Here is a 13,758-nt window from a genome sequence, read left to right as displayed (position 1 = left end):
TGAAGAAGATTAAAATTTGAAAAAATTAAATAAGAATTGCACAAAAAAAAAAAAAAAAAGATACTAAAGATGTAGTTAGGGGTGTCCACGGGTCGAGTATATGCCCAACCCGGACTCGACCCGACTGGGGCAAGTGAATAAAAAATTGACCCGAAACCGACCCGGAGACCTGGTCGAATTTTTTAGTTCGGGTCTCGTTGGTTTCGGGTTGATTCGAGTCGGTATCGTGTTTATCACCGGGGACGAAATTTGGCTGAATCCGGCAAGATCTAGCCAAAATTTGGACGGATTTGTCAAGATCTGGCCGAAATATGGTTGGATCCGGTGAGATCTGGCCAAAATCTGGCCGGATCCGTCGAGATCTGGCCGAAATCTGGCCGGATTCATCGAGATCTAGCCTAGATTTCAACAGATAACGGCGAGATCTTGCTGGATTTAGTCGGAAAATTGTAATACTTCGCCGGAAAGGATAAGGATTCGGTTCGGGTTGGGTGTCACGGGTTTGGAAACCAAAAACCGACAACCGACCCGCGTGGGGTCAGGTTAGCTTCGCCGGAACCCGTGTTCGACCGCCAGAGTCGTCGGATCGGGTGGCGGTGGGTCGGATGTGGGTAGGTTGGCCGGGTTGAGCGGGTTGCCGAGTCTTCTGGACAGTCCTAGATGTAGTGCATAAAGAACTTTATAAAATTTATTACAAAACTTCCATTAATATATATAGTATAGATATGTATAGACATTGTTTTTGGTTTTTGATACTTCATTGATTTCATTATTTAGTTATAAACATTTAGAATGACCCTCTAAATTAAAGTAGATGAATACATAAAGGCAAAATTATATGTGAAGTTTGAAACCACTCAAGTTTGAAACCACTCTAAATCTATTTATATTTGTTTGTAAAAAGAAAAAAAATATGAATAAAAATTAAATTCTAAATTAAAGTAGATGAATATGTAAAGACAAAATCATATGTAATGTTAAAACTGTTCAAGATGAATGTATAAAGTCAATAATCTATTTATATTTTTTTTATAAAAAAAATAGGAATAAAAAATAAATAAGAAAAATAATAATTATGTAGCTAATGACATGACGATGAGGTGACGCAACAGGAGCTTAGCTACAATAAATATTACGCTTCAACTTTTAGATATATATATATATATATATAGATTTAGATTATTAGTAATTTTGTCACCACACGATATGTGACATATATAGTTTCATGTTAATTGTATTAGTGAAATGAATATAAATAAACTATGTTATACATTTGTTGAAATCACCAAACAGATTTCAATAATAATCATGAAAACTTAATTACTTATTTATGGGTGAAACATTACAAATCCAAACAATATAAGAATTAAAAACTATTCGGTTATCTAGTTAAATTTCTCAAATCACATGGAGTACTCATATTATATGAATTAATCTCCTTATAACTGGTGGTAGTTGCTTTTAGACACAAATTTGCCAGTTACTTCTCTCCAATTCAATGCAACATGTGATCTTCCTTCGCCTATTGGCAAAATTTAAATTGTTTTTTGCTCCACATGATCATTGAGAGATTTATCTAGATAAGATTGTTGTTTGCTTAAGCTCTGAAACCAACATAAATTAGATAGCTAGATGCTTTAACCTATAATAGAATAATAATAATTCAACAATTGAACCATCTAACAAAACAATAATGGCAATAATTAAGTAATCAACAAATAACGTAATAGCAATGTCACTGAGGTAAACAAAAGAGAACATGTTACAATGTTATATTTCTATAGGAGGATTTTGCAATGGGGTACAAATTTCAAATGTAACAATGAAAGTTATAATTTTTTTAAAAGTAAAAATAAAAATTAACAAACCATTAAGCTAAATACAAAACACAAATAACTTTTTTTTTCTTTCTTTCAATGGAGAATATGTAATAATGTTAGTTCATGCATTAGACTAAATGTGATAATGATTCATCAAGTCTATTTATAAATCTCACATTTTGATCATGAGTCCATAAAAGAGGCTATTTTTAGCAAGTGGCTCATCAAGTAAAATTATTTTCTGTCTTATTGAAATTAAAAAAGCATGCAGCTAAGAACATAACAATCATTTTCAGATTGAATATGATAGGATGATGAGAAATGGTCTAAAACTAACAAACCTTTGAATGAAAATCCAATGCTCTTAGTCTTAGATGGTTTATATATCTGTGTCAAGTTTGTGTAAGATATGTTGCTGTATAATGTCAAAGAAGATAGGAAAAAAAGACAGCGAGACCTGTACCTTGAGGAGTATTTGAATAGATTATAGTGCCCTAAACTTCGCGGATAAGAACTACAAATTCTGATAGAAGCAAGAACCTGGTCACCTCTCTTGGTTGCATTCCAAAAAAATTCTACATGCTTTCCAATTTAACTTATGAGGAATATGAGAGATGTTGACATGAAGGCACTTTGCACATCTAGCCTGTTCCAAATACTTGAGGGTGTAAGCAGTACTCAACTCCCCTGAACAACCAATAATGGTCCTACAAAGATAGAAAAAACAAATTGGGAAGTCAAGCTCAACCCCATGGGCAAGAAATTGTTAATTTTTAGTGCTATTAATAAAACTTTGCATGTGTAGAGAATTAGCAGGAGCTTACTTGTGTGACCCTGAAGCTCCACAGAAAGCATTGATATTCCCCTTTTAAATAAGTGTAGAGGGAGGCCAAGAGTTTAGGTGGGTTTTGTGTTGTGCCTGGGCATGAGAACTCAAATTTAATTGAGAAGTGGAAAGGATGAGGAAGTAAAAGTATCTAAAACGCTTTGACTAGAGTGTAGGTGACGGTTGTTATCTGCAACACCAAATTTTATTTTTATTTTTTTTCCAATTAATTTGAAATGCCATCCTTTTGGGATGAAAATCTAAAACGCCAAATTGTTAATCAATATGAAGAAAGATGAGCTGGGAAAAAGAAAGAGAATAGAATGACATTCACTTATGTTTCAATAAAATGACACCTATTACCATTTTGTGCAACAATTAGTTCTAAGGATTCAACTTTTATAATAGATTATAGATTATATTTTTTCAAAATATTTTTTTAAAGATTTTATGCAACGATTACGGGGGGCTTCAAATGCTAGTGATTTTTTTTAAAAAAAAATAATAATAAATTTATTGTGTAAAGTCAATAATCTTTTTTTTTTGGGTAAAAAAATAGGAATAAAAAAAAAATTATAAATTAAAGTAGATGAATATGTAAAGGCAAAATTATATGTAATGTTAAAACTGCCCAAGATGAATATGTAAAGTCAATAACCCATTTATTTATTTTTTGGTTAAAAAATAAGATTAAAAAATAAATAAGAAAAATAATAATTACGTGGCTAATGATGTGGCGATAAGGTGACGCAACAGGAGCTCAGCAGCAATAAATGCTACGCTTCAATTTTTAGTAATATATAGATTTATACTGACACTATTCATTTTGCATCTTTTATTTGTCTTCTTACATATCACAAGGATGAAGAAAAAGAAAAGATGGTGGTTGTTGTACTTGTATGTGAAAAAAGATAAACAATTAAAAAAAATTTAAAAATTATATTTTAATAAAATATAGTGTAATATAAATAACATAATGTGTGATGTTTTAAAAAATAAACATGGAAAGTAGAAAAATAGTTTCTTATTTAAAAAATGAAATCTCAAAACAATCAATAGCAAGCCTTGTAAAATTTGGCTGCCAACAGCAACATAGAAACATTTTAAAGTAACATGAACAGGCTCTCTCTCTCTCCCCCAACTCAACACCCACACTCACTCTAATAGATTTGCACTATATTTTCATTTTGTTTTTCTCTTGATTGCAAGATTAACATTAAGGGTAAATTTGCGATCAATAATTTCCTATGAAATTTCTGCTTGCACTCTTGCCCTCATGCTATAACCCTCATTTTTTCTACAGGTGGGAAATTAAAGGAAACAGTGATTTAAAAAAAAAAAGAAAAAAAAATCCTAGACATTGATGTTCTGCTTTAGTTTTATGGAACATCTCTGCCATAGATCCTAACCTATTCCTAGTTTGCTTATTATGGATCATCTGAGGATGGAAATAACGTCTATTAGCCTAGGGCAAATTAACGGAATCTATATCTCTGTATGTCATGGTGTGTGGCATACTTTTGGGTGGACAGAAGGTATTTTTACTCTCATGGGAACATTTCCAAGTTTGCATGAGCTGTGTAGATTAGGGGCTAGAGATTTCTTCACGACCTGTTGGTATCTGTATCATTATGATCTTGCATATGCCCTTCGGATTTCTGGAAAAATTTATTGGACACTGATATCTCTTATGCCCATATGTGCAAATTTGCATTTTGTATCCTCGAACATTAATATCTCTGGAAATTTTATCAACATGGATTGCAGACTATTCTGGGGGGCATGCAGCAATGGTAGGATCAGTGCTTGTGACAAACCTTAAGTCAGGATTCAGAAAAGGAGAATGGGACTGTGTGCAGGTACCATTGCTTTGTGAAACTCTTTGTAATTATTGGGTATCCCCTGCTAGAAACACATTGCAATACATGTGGTTGACCTTGAGTGATCTGTTACAGATCCATAGCTGACCCCAAAAATTTTGGTATTAAGGCTTGGTTCTTGTTGTTTCTATTCAAGACATTAACTTATGATGTGGTGCCAGTGCTTTGACAAAAGTAACAAAAATTAAAAAGATGAAAAAGAGTGCTGTTATATTTTGACCTTCTTCCATAATGTGCTGATGACCTTGCAAGGGTTTTCCAATGTGAGGGTAAAACTTACAAGGTACACCATACATTTAAGAAATGTGTGCCTGCTATCTAGTTCCCATAGGTCAAACTATGAGAAAAGAAAGAATTGGGAAAAACTGAAAATTACTTTGATTAATTTACTTTGTGTCTTTATATACATCACCAAGATCAGCTAGGAATGGAAACATAGCACTGAGCACTGTGCTAAGCTTAACAGATCAGAATAACCAACTAACAACTTCTCTCACGTGTAAGTAACCAACCTACACACGTGTAATCACTAATGGAAGAAAGTAAAAACTAAAACTACAAGTTGTATACTTCTAATCAAAACAAATACAGCTACTTAAACGACAAGAACTTCTGAGATGACTTCTTGAACTTCTGCTACACATGTTGAACCTGGCTTCTTCTGCTCTAAGTGTTTACCTTGATCTTGATACTCCCCCTCAAGATGGACTGTAGGTTGATAAATGTTGATGAGTCCCATCTTGGATAAAAGCTCTGAAAATTGTTTATGACTCAAAGCCTTAGTGAGCAAATCTGCCAATTGGGATTGAGTTCTAACATGAATAAGTTTGATAACTTTCTCCAACACTTTATTCCTTACAACATGGCAGTCAATTTCTATGTGTTTCGTTCGTTCATGGAAAACAGGATTGGAACCTATGTGGAGTGCTGCCTGGCTGTCACAGAACAACAAAGCTTCTCTGCTGTGATTAACCTGAAGATCTTTTAGCAGATAAAGAATCCAAACTACCTCACAAGTTGAAACAGCCATAGCCCGATATTCTGCCTCTGCTGATGATCTGGAAACAGTGGATTGTTTCTTTGATTTCCAAGAAACTAATGAGTCTCCAATGAATATACAATATCCAGTAACAGATCTTCTGGTATCTGGACATGAAGCCCAATCAGAATCCGTAAAACCTTTTACATGCAACTCTGAATTTGCTGAGAAGAAAATACCTTTACCCGGTTCATTCTTCAAGTACTGCAGAACTTTAAGTGCTGCCTCAAGGTGTGGTTTTCTTGGTTTAGCCATAAATTGGCTTAGTTTGTGGACTGCAAAGGTGAGGTCAGGTCTGGTGATGCTTAGGTACAACAACCTTCCCACCAATCTTCTATATTGCCCTGGATCATCAAGTAATAGACCTTCATGTTTGCTGAGCTTCAAACTTTGATCCATAGGAACTTTTACAGGTTTGCACCCAAGAAGCCCTGCATCCTTTAAAATCTCAAGAGCATACTTTCTTTGACATAGGGAAATGCCTTTTTCTGTCCTAGCTACTTCCAAACCAAGAAAATATCTCAATGTACCCAAATCCTTCAGCTGGAATTTCTTATTCAACATCACCTTAAATTGATCAACTTGCCCCTTATCATTGCTTGCTATGAGAATGTCATCAACATATACTAACAAAGCAATGAATGAATCTCCTTGTTGCCTAGTGAAGAGTGAGTAGTCAGCCTTAGATTGAGTAAACCCAAGTTGAATCAATGTGTTTGAGAACTTGGAAAACCATTGTCTGGAGGCCTGTTTAAGTCCATAAAGTGACTTATTCAATCTACATACAAGCTGTTCTCCATGCTCCCTCTTGCTGTGAAAACCAGGTGGAAAAGCCATGTAGACTTCTTCATGCAAGTCACCATGAAGAAAGGCATTATTTACATCAAGTTGGCTAAGGAACCAGCCTTTCACAGCAGCCACTGCAAGCACAACCTTCACAGAAACCATTTTGGCAATAGGGCTGAAGGTTTCAAGGTAATCTAAGCCCTCCTTTTGAGTAAACCCCTTTGCAACTAACCTAGCTTTTTATCTTTCAATAGCCCCATCAGCCCTATACTTAATCCTATAAACCCATTTGCAACCTATAGGATGTTTATCATGAGGCAAAGGAGTGACAGTCCAAGTATTATTGGCTTCCAAGGCAGCAATTTCAGCATCCATGGCATCTTGCCACTTAGGATCAGCTGCAGCTTGTGAAAAATGCTTAGGTTCTGTGTCGGTACAAATGGAGCAACAAAAGGATTTGTAGGTAGGAGATAGAGTAGCATAAGAAAGATAGGAATAAAGAGGATGGGAAGTGCCTGACTGAGACTGATTAGAGGTGATGGTTGAAGAGATTTGGTTGCAATGATAAGCTTTAAGGTAAGATGGAGGTTTAGGCACCCTACCAGACCTTCTAGGAACATCAGTAGGCACAGCTAGAGTAACAGAAACAGTATGATCAGGGACATCAAGAGCAACATGATCAAAAACATCAGGAAGTACTTGATCATCTGTGTCAAGATCATGATGAATCTGAACAAAAGAATCAACATGGACAGGTGATATAGGATCAAATAAGGCATGAGGAGTGGAAGGAATACTAGGCAAAGGAATGAGGGCAGATGAAGGAAAAGGAGTGTGTGAAGTAAAAGGAAACACCTTTTCATGAAAGATGACATCCCTAGAGATGAAAATAGAGTGAGATTGAAGATCAAGCAGCTTATAACCCTTAATATTGAACGGGTATCCTAAGAAAACTGACTTCCTAGCTCTAGGAGTGAACTTGTGTTTATGTGGATTGATATTAGTAGCAAAGCAAAGGCAGCCAAAGGTCCTGAGGTGAGAGTAAGAGGGGATTTGATTGAAAAGCACCTCATAAGGAGACTTATTTTGCAGAAAAGGAGTAGAGAGTCTATTGATCAAATAGACAGCTGTGAGGATGCAATCACCCCAGAAAACAAGAGGAATGTTGGACTGAATTTGTAAGGCCCTAGCTGTTGCAAGAATGTGCTGATGTTTCCTCTCCACAACTGAATTCTATTGTGGAGTGTAGACACAACTTTGCTGATGAATAATGCCATTAGAGGTGTAAAAATCAAACATGTTAAACTCTAAAGCATTATCAGTTCTAATGGATTTAATAGGGGTTTGAAATTGAGTATGGACTATATTGTAGAATGAGACAATCAAGGGCCTAACTTCAGATTTAGCTTTCATGAGGAAAACCCAAGTGGCTCTTGATGCATCATCTACAATTGTAAGAAAGTATTTATGTCCAGCAGTAGTAGGGATGGAAAATGGCCCCCAAACATCCATGTGAACAAGATCAAATGAATGAATAGCTCTTTTATTGTCAAAAGGAAAGGATAGTCTCTTTTGCTTTGCCAAAGGGCATACAATGCAGTCTTTGGTACAACAATTTTGCAAGAAAGGAAAAAGATGGCTTAAAGCATGAACTTTCATATCAGATGGATGTCCTAGCCTAGAATGCCATAGAGAATACAAGTTGGCATGAGAAACAGAAGAGGAAAAAGTAGTGAAAGAACTAGACTTATTCTTGAGAAGAAAATCATCAAGAGACTTGGAAGCTCGAGAAAGGCTAGAGGCTTGTAACAGATAGAGTCCATCATGCATTCTACCCATTCCAATCGTGTTCCAACAGGTAAGGGCCTGTATAAAACAATAATTGGACAGAAATACAAGACAAAAGGGTTGAGATTGAGTCAAGGCACTAACAGATATCAAGTTAAAGGAAAATGAAGGCACACAAAGGACATTTGTTAGGGTAATATGAGAGGAAAGCTTAATTGTACCAACATGAGTCATAAGTGCAGCCTCCCCATTGGGTAATTCAACCACAGAATGTGAAATTGCAGTAAAAGAAGTCAATAAATGCATTGAACAAACTATGTGATCTGTTGCACCAGTATCTATAACCCAGGTTTCAGCACCAAAAGCCTTTCTATTCACAACCTTAGCAGAAAAGACTGAATGTGGTGAACTGTTGAAGTTTGGTGAGCTCCAATCAATGACAGAAGCTGGTGATACTGATCAGGAGTAAATGCAGGTGCTTGAGCAGTGACAAAATGATTATACTCAGTATTTGGAGCCAAGCAATGCCCTTGAAACTGATTTGTAATAGAATTATGATCAGTATTAGTAGCCAAGTGATGGCCTTGTAACTGATTATGACCCTGGAACTGATTTGCAACAGCTGAAACTTGATGAGCTATCATATTCCTGTTCTTGAATTTGTAGCCAGGTGGAAAACCATGGAGCTTATAACATTTTTCCACAGTGTGTCCCAACTTTCCACAGTGAGTGCACAATGGCCTTTCTTTTCCTTTTGGATTTGTGCTTGAGCTCTTGGCAGCCAAAACCGTAGACTCAACTCTAACAGGATTAGTAACTGATCTTTGCATTTCCTCTTGGATAAACAAAGAATGAGCCTTATTAACAGAAGGCAGTGGATCCATGAGCAAAATTTGTGTTCTAACTTGAGAAAACACATCATTGACTCCCATAAGGAACTTCATTGTTGCTTCTTTGATTTGAAGATCCTTCAACCTCTGATTAACATTGCACACGCACTTGCCACAGGTGCATTGAGGAAATGGACTAAGATTCTGAAGCTGATCCCACAAGACCTTAAGCTGAGTGAAATAATCAGTGAGTGATTGTTCTCCCTAATGGAACTCAGCAATTTGCTTCTGGATGTTGAAAACCTTGGTTCCATTTCCTTGACTGAATGTGTCTTGAAGCTCAGTCCAAATCTCAAAAGCAGTATCTCTGTAAATGATACTACCCTGAAGTTTTGGTGATACTGAGTTGATGATCCAAGTACCAACTATATTATCAGCACGAATCCATGCTTGAACAGCCGTTGGTGAATTCACGAATGGAGAAGAAATGGTTACAGAACCATCTATAAAACCAAGCTTATTTTTACCAATCAAAGACTTTCTCACTGATCTTGCCCAAGCAGAGTAATTTTCTTCTCCAACCAGAGGCTGAGAAGTGAGAACAACCCCTAGATTTTCTCCTGTATGTAAGAACAGGGGATCATTGAGATTATATGAGTCTTGCGAAGAAGATGAAGATGCAGTGGTGGAAGTATTAGTTGTTGTGTCAGCCATTAAGGCAAAGAAAAAGCTTGAGAAGATTTTAAGAAAGCTTGGAAAAGCTTGAGAAGAGCAACAATGGTGGATGATGAGAGAGAAATTCCCAAATCTGTAAAACCCTAGAATTTCAAGCTTTCTAGGAGCTCTGATACCATATGAGAAAAGAAAGAATTGGGAAAAACTGAAAATTACTTTGATTAATTTACTGTGTGTCTTTATATACATCACCAAGATCAGCTAGGAACGGAAACAGAGCACTGAGCACTGTGCTAAGCTTAACAGATCAGAATAACCAACTAACAACTTCTCTCACGGGTAAGTAACCAACCTACACACGTGTAATCACTAATGGAAGAAAGTAAAAACTAAAACTACAAGTCGTATACTTCTAATCAAAACAAATACAGCTACTTAAACGACAAGAGCTTCTGAGATGACTTCTTGAACTTCTGCTACACATGTTGAACCTGGCTTCTTCGGCTCTAAGTGTTTACCTTGATCTTGATACAAACTCCTGGATTTACCTCTTTTTAGTTCATTGCTAGAGCAAGGAGAAAAAGTTTTTGGGTTGGCTGCCAGCATTCCCAACTTGGAGACTAGAAGAAATAAACACTTTGATATATTTTGTCCATTAAAGATCACTGGGAAGGGCGTGGGATGGCCACTAGATGATCCTACAACAATAAACTTAAGAAGAAACAATTAGAATCTATACGATTTCTTTGTGCATGTTTCGGTATGATCATTGTTTTGAACCTTTGGAAAATAACTGTATGCTTTTATCCTCAAAGTTCTTTCCGTTGCATGTTAGGGGACTAAGTGATCTCCTCGTTTGAAAATTTTGGACTCATTCCTCTCCCCCCCCATTTTTTGTTTATTTTATTTCATTTCAGATTGAGTAGTGGACTGTGCTTTATGTTGCTGGGGGAATGATCATAGAGTATCTTTTGATACTGCCCCTTCTAAAACAAGTGGTTAGGTTGCTAACTTTTGAGTATCCATTAACAGAAATCCAAAATTGTTAATAATATACATAAAAGGTATAATATATAGAGGCAGGAAAAACTCAGTCTCGTGTCAAAAATTGTGGTTCCCTCTATATTGGGCTTCCAAATACAATTGCATAAAATGATTTTTTTTAATGGCTTGGTAAGTTCCACACTAACATAGTGAGTCCCGAACCCTATGGCGTCAACCTTTACTTTTACAAGCGAAGGAAGTGCCATTTATGCATCTCTAGCATATAATTGGTTACGTTTTGGATATGACTATATTTGGTCCGTTTATTGGAGAAATTATTATTTACATCAGGAGGATTGCTGATGTGGGCTTCCCTGATCAATGAGGTGATGTCATTTATATAAATGTATGTGTGAGCTTTCTAATCAGCATAAAGAATAAAAAAATAAAAATTACTAGATGATGTTACATTTGCATAATAACAACATTTTATTGGTTGAGAGGTTAAGGAGGACCACGTCAATAATTATTCTGGTGGACCTAATAATTTCTCCGTTATTTGGGCATCTGTTACTTAGAATATTGATTAAATAATTAAGTTCATTCTTTTTCTATCAACTTAAGCTTTTGGGTTTAAATGGTAATTTATTTGGTCTTACAGAAAGTGGTCTTAATTTCAAATTATGTCTTCACTTTATAATTAATTATGCATGTTGGGTTGCATTTAAGTATTCTCTGTATTTACCATAAAAAAAAATTAAAAAAATAAAGTATTCTTTGTATTGTGTCCCTGGGAGCTTGGGCCCACATATGAGGAGTGTTAGAATATTAGCTAATAATTAAATTCACCATTTCATAAAATCTAAGTTGGGCTAGTTTTGGGTTGGCAACTTGGGACGTCAAAGGCAAAGAAATACAATGTGTCTATAGTTCATTATGCTTCAGGTTTCTTGAAGAATTTGTCAGGGGAAGTAAATCTGTCTTTCTATTAGGCAGAGTGATGATCTTGATCAAAACTTATCCACCATCAATGATTCTGAGAAACTTTCTCTTGTCTCTGAATATTAGCTGTTAGAAAGTAATTAATTGCAAGGTCGCTTGGATAAGTTGCTTTAGTGTTGTCCAAATGATTTGCCTTTAGCTTTGGTCTGGGTTTGTGAAGTGGTGAGTGGTTTGCTGCAGAGTCAACTCCAGTTATACAAGCCACTGAACAGCTTGAAATTGCTTTGCTATATATACGCTGTTAGGTTACTTATAACTGCCAAACATTTCTTCCATGCTTCGGTAGACATTATTTACGTACCAAAAAAAAGGCATGATAATTGGTGGTGCTCTGCAGGTTGGGAAAACCGACAGTGTGATGGGAACTTCCCAAAGAGCTCTCACTGAAAAACTAATAAAGGAGGCCCTTTAGCTGCTGCAACCATTTTAATCTTCTAGTCCTATTCGGTATTTTACCTTATTGACAGTTTATTATCCTCTTCTGTTATTTGGCCTCTGATCCTGTTTATTGATTGCTCCAGTTCATGTGCATCTGTTGCACACTGCTTTTGGTTTTTTAAAATGAGTTAACTGAATGCTGGGCCCCGTTAGTTTTCATTGTTATGCCCCTTCATAATGTTACAGTTTACTATTCTTTGCTGATGGAAGAAAACATGGGGGGGATATGATTGTGGAGGCCATTTATCATTGTCCAACTTGTAGAGGAGGCTATAGAGGTTTAGATTTAGTAAACAAAATAATGTTGACATGTCAAGGATTTGGACACCATGTGAGAGCTGGAGAAGCAGTCATGGTGACTCATTGTTTTCTTTTGAAAGTGTAAGTAAGAAACAAAACTAGTACAGTTCCAGTTTTTCCTGTTAATGGAGTTTATTTGGAAAATGAGTGAAATGTAGCATATTTTTGAATTATTTTTCTCCCCAAAAAAGTAGCGTTGGCAAGATACAGATAACCAAACAAAAGGTCATCTAGCAAAAGGCTAAACCAATCTTGATTGGATGAATTCCAATTAGAGCTAAAGTATTGTCTCGAATTATTCTGGGTTTAAATGTGTTAAAGAGCATTAGCATTGATGGAGTTACATTGCCAAATTGCTATTTTTAGCACCATAAACATCAAAAACCAAGCTACATCAATGGCGCTATTGTTAAAATTTTTAACAAACTTGCTACTGTAAAATGTCATCTGTGGCTGTTTACTGTAGCAAGAGATAAAAAAAAACATTTGTTTATTCTTTGCCTCTCTCCTTTCATTAAAAAACCATTTCCTCTCTTTTTTCACACACACTCTCTCTCTCCCTGTTTTTTTTTTTTAATTTTTTTAATTTTATCTCTCTCTCCAGGTTCTTCTCTCTATCTTGCTTTGGGTTCGTCGAGATCCTCATTTGGGTTGGTGGGTTTGTGGTGGTGGGTCGGGTAGTGGTTGAAATCAAGTTGCTAGCTGTGGATGTGGATGGTGGTGGCTGGGATCAGTGGTCAATGGTGGTGGTGGTAGTAGATTTTGGCTATGGTGGTGGGTTTCGTTGATTTTGGCTATGGGTTTCGTGGGTTTGGTTGTGGTAGTGGGTTGTGATTGAGATGGTAGGTTGTGGCTGGTGGTGATGGTGGCTAGTGATGAATGTGATGATGGGTTTTGTTTTTTTTGGCCGTGAGCTGTGGTTGCCACAGTGGTGGTTGTGGTTGTGGCCAGTGGAGTGGTGGTTGTGGCTGGTTCCTAAAGTTTTTGCGATGGATTTTATTTATTTATTTTAATGAGTTCTTTATATTATTTTAATTGAAATGGTAAAAAAATAGAACCATTGATATTGAGTTTATTGTAAAATGGTGTGTTAAAATAGATGAAGTGAGTTTTTGAAATGCTAAAAGCTAAAAATTTTAACTCTATCAATGCTAATGCTCTTAACTGTTAAGTTCATATGTATAGCTGTCTAAGTATTTACTTCTTTTTTGTCAACTAGTACTCGTTCATTTATCCCAAAAAAAGAGAGGAGTATCAGTTCAAGTAAATAATCTAATACTAGGGGTGGCAAAATTGGAAACAACTTGCAAATCAGACACAACATGACATGAAATTAGTAGGTTATAAGTTGAGGCTTAATGAGTTTGTATCATATTCGAGTTAACACAAC

This window comes from Quercus lobata, chromosome 4, assembly GCF_001633185.2.
Source record: "Quercus lobata isolate SW786 chromosome 4, ValleyOak3.0 Primary Assembly, whole genome shotgun sequence".
Lineage (NCBI taxonomy): Eukaryota > Viridiplantae > Streptophyta > Magnoliopsida > Fagales > Fagaceae > Quercus > Quercus lobata.
The sequence above is the reverse complement of the archived record's forward strand: the minus strand, read 5'-3'. Positions refer to the sequence as shown.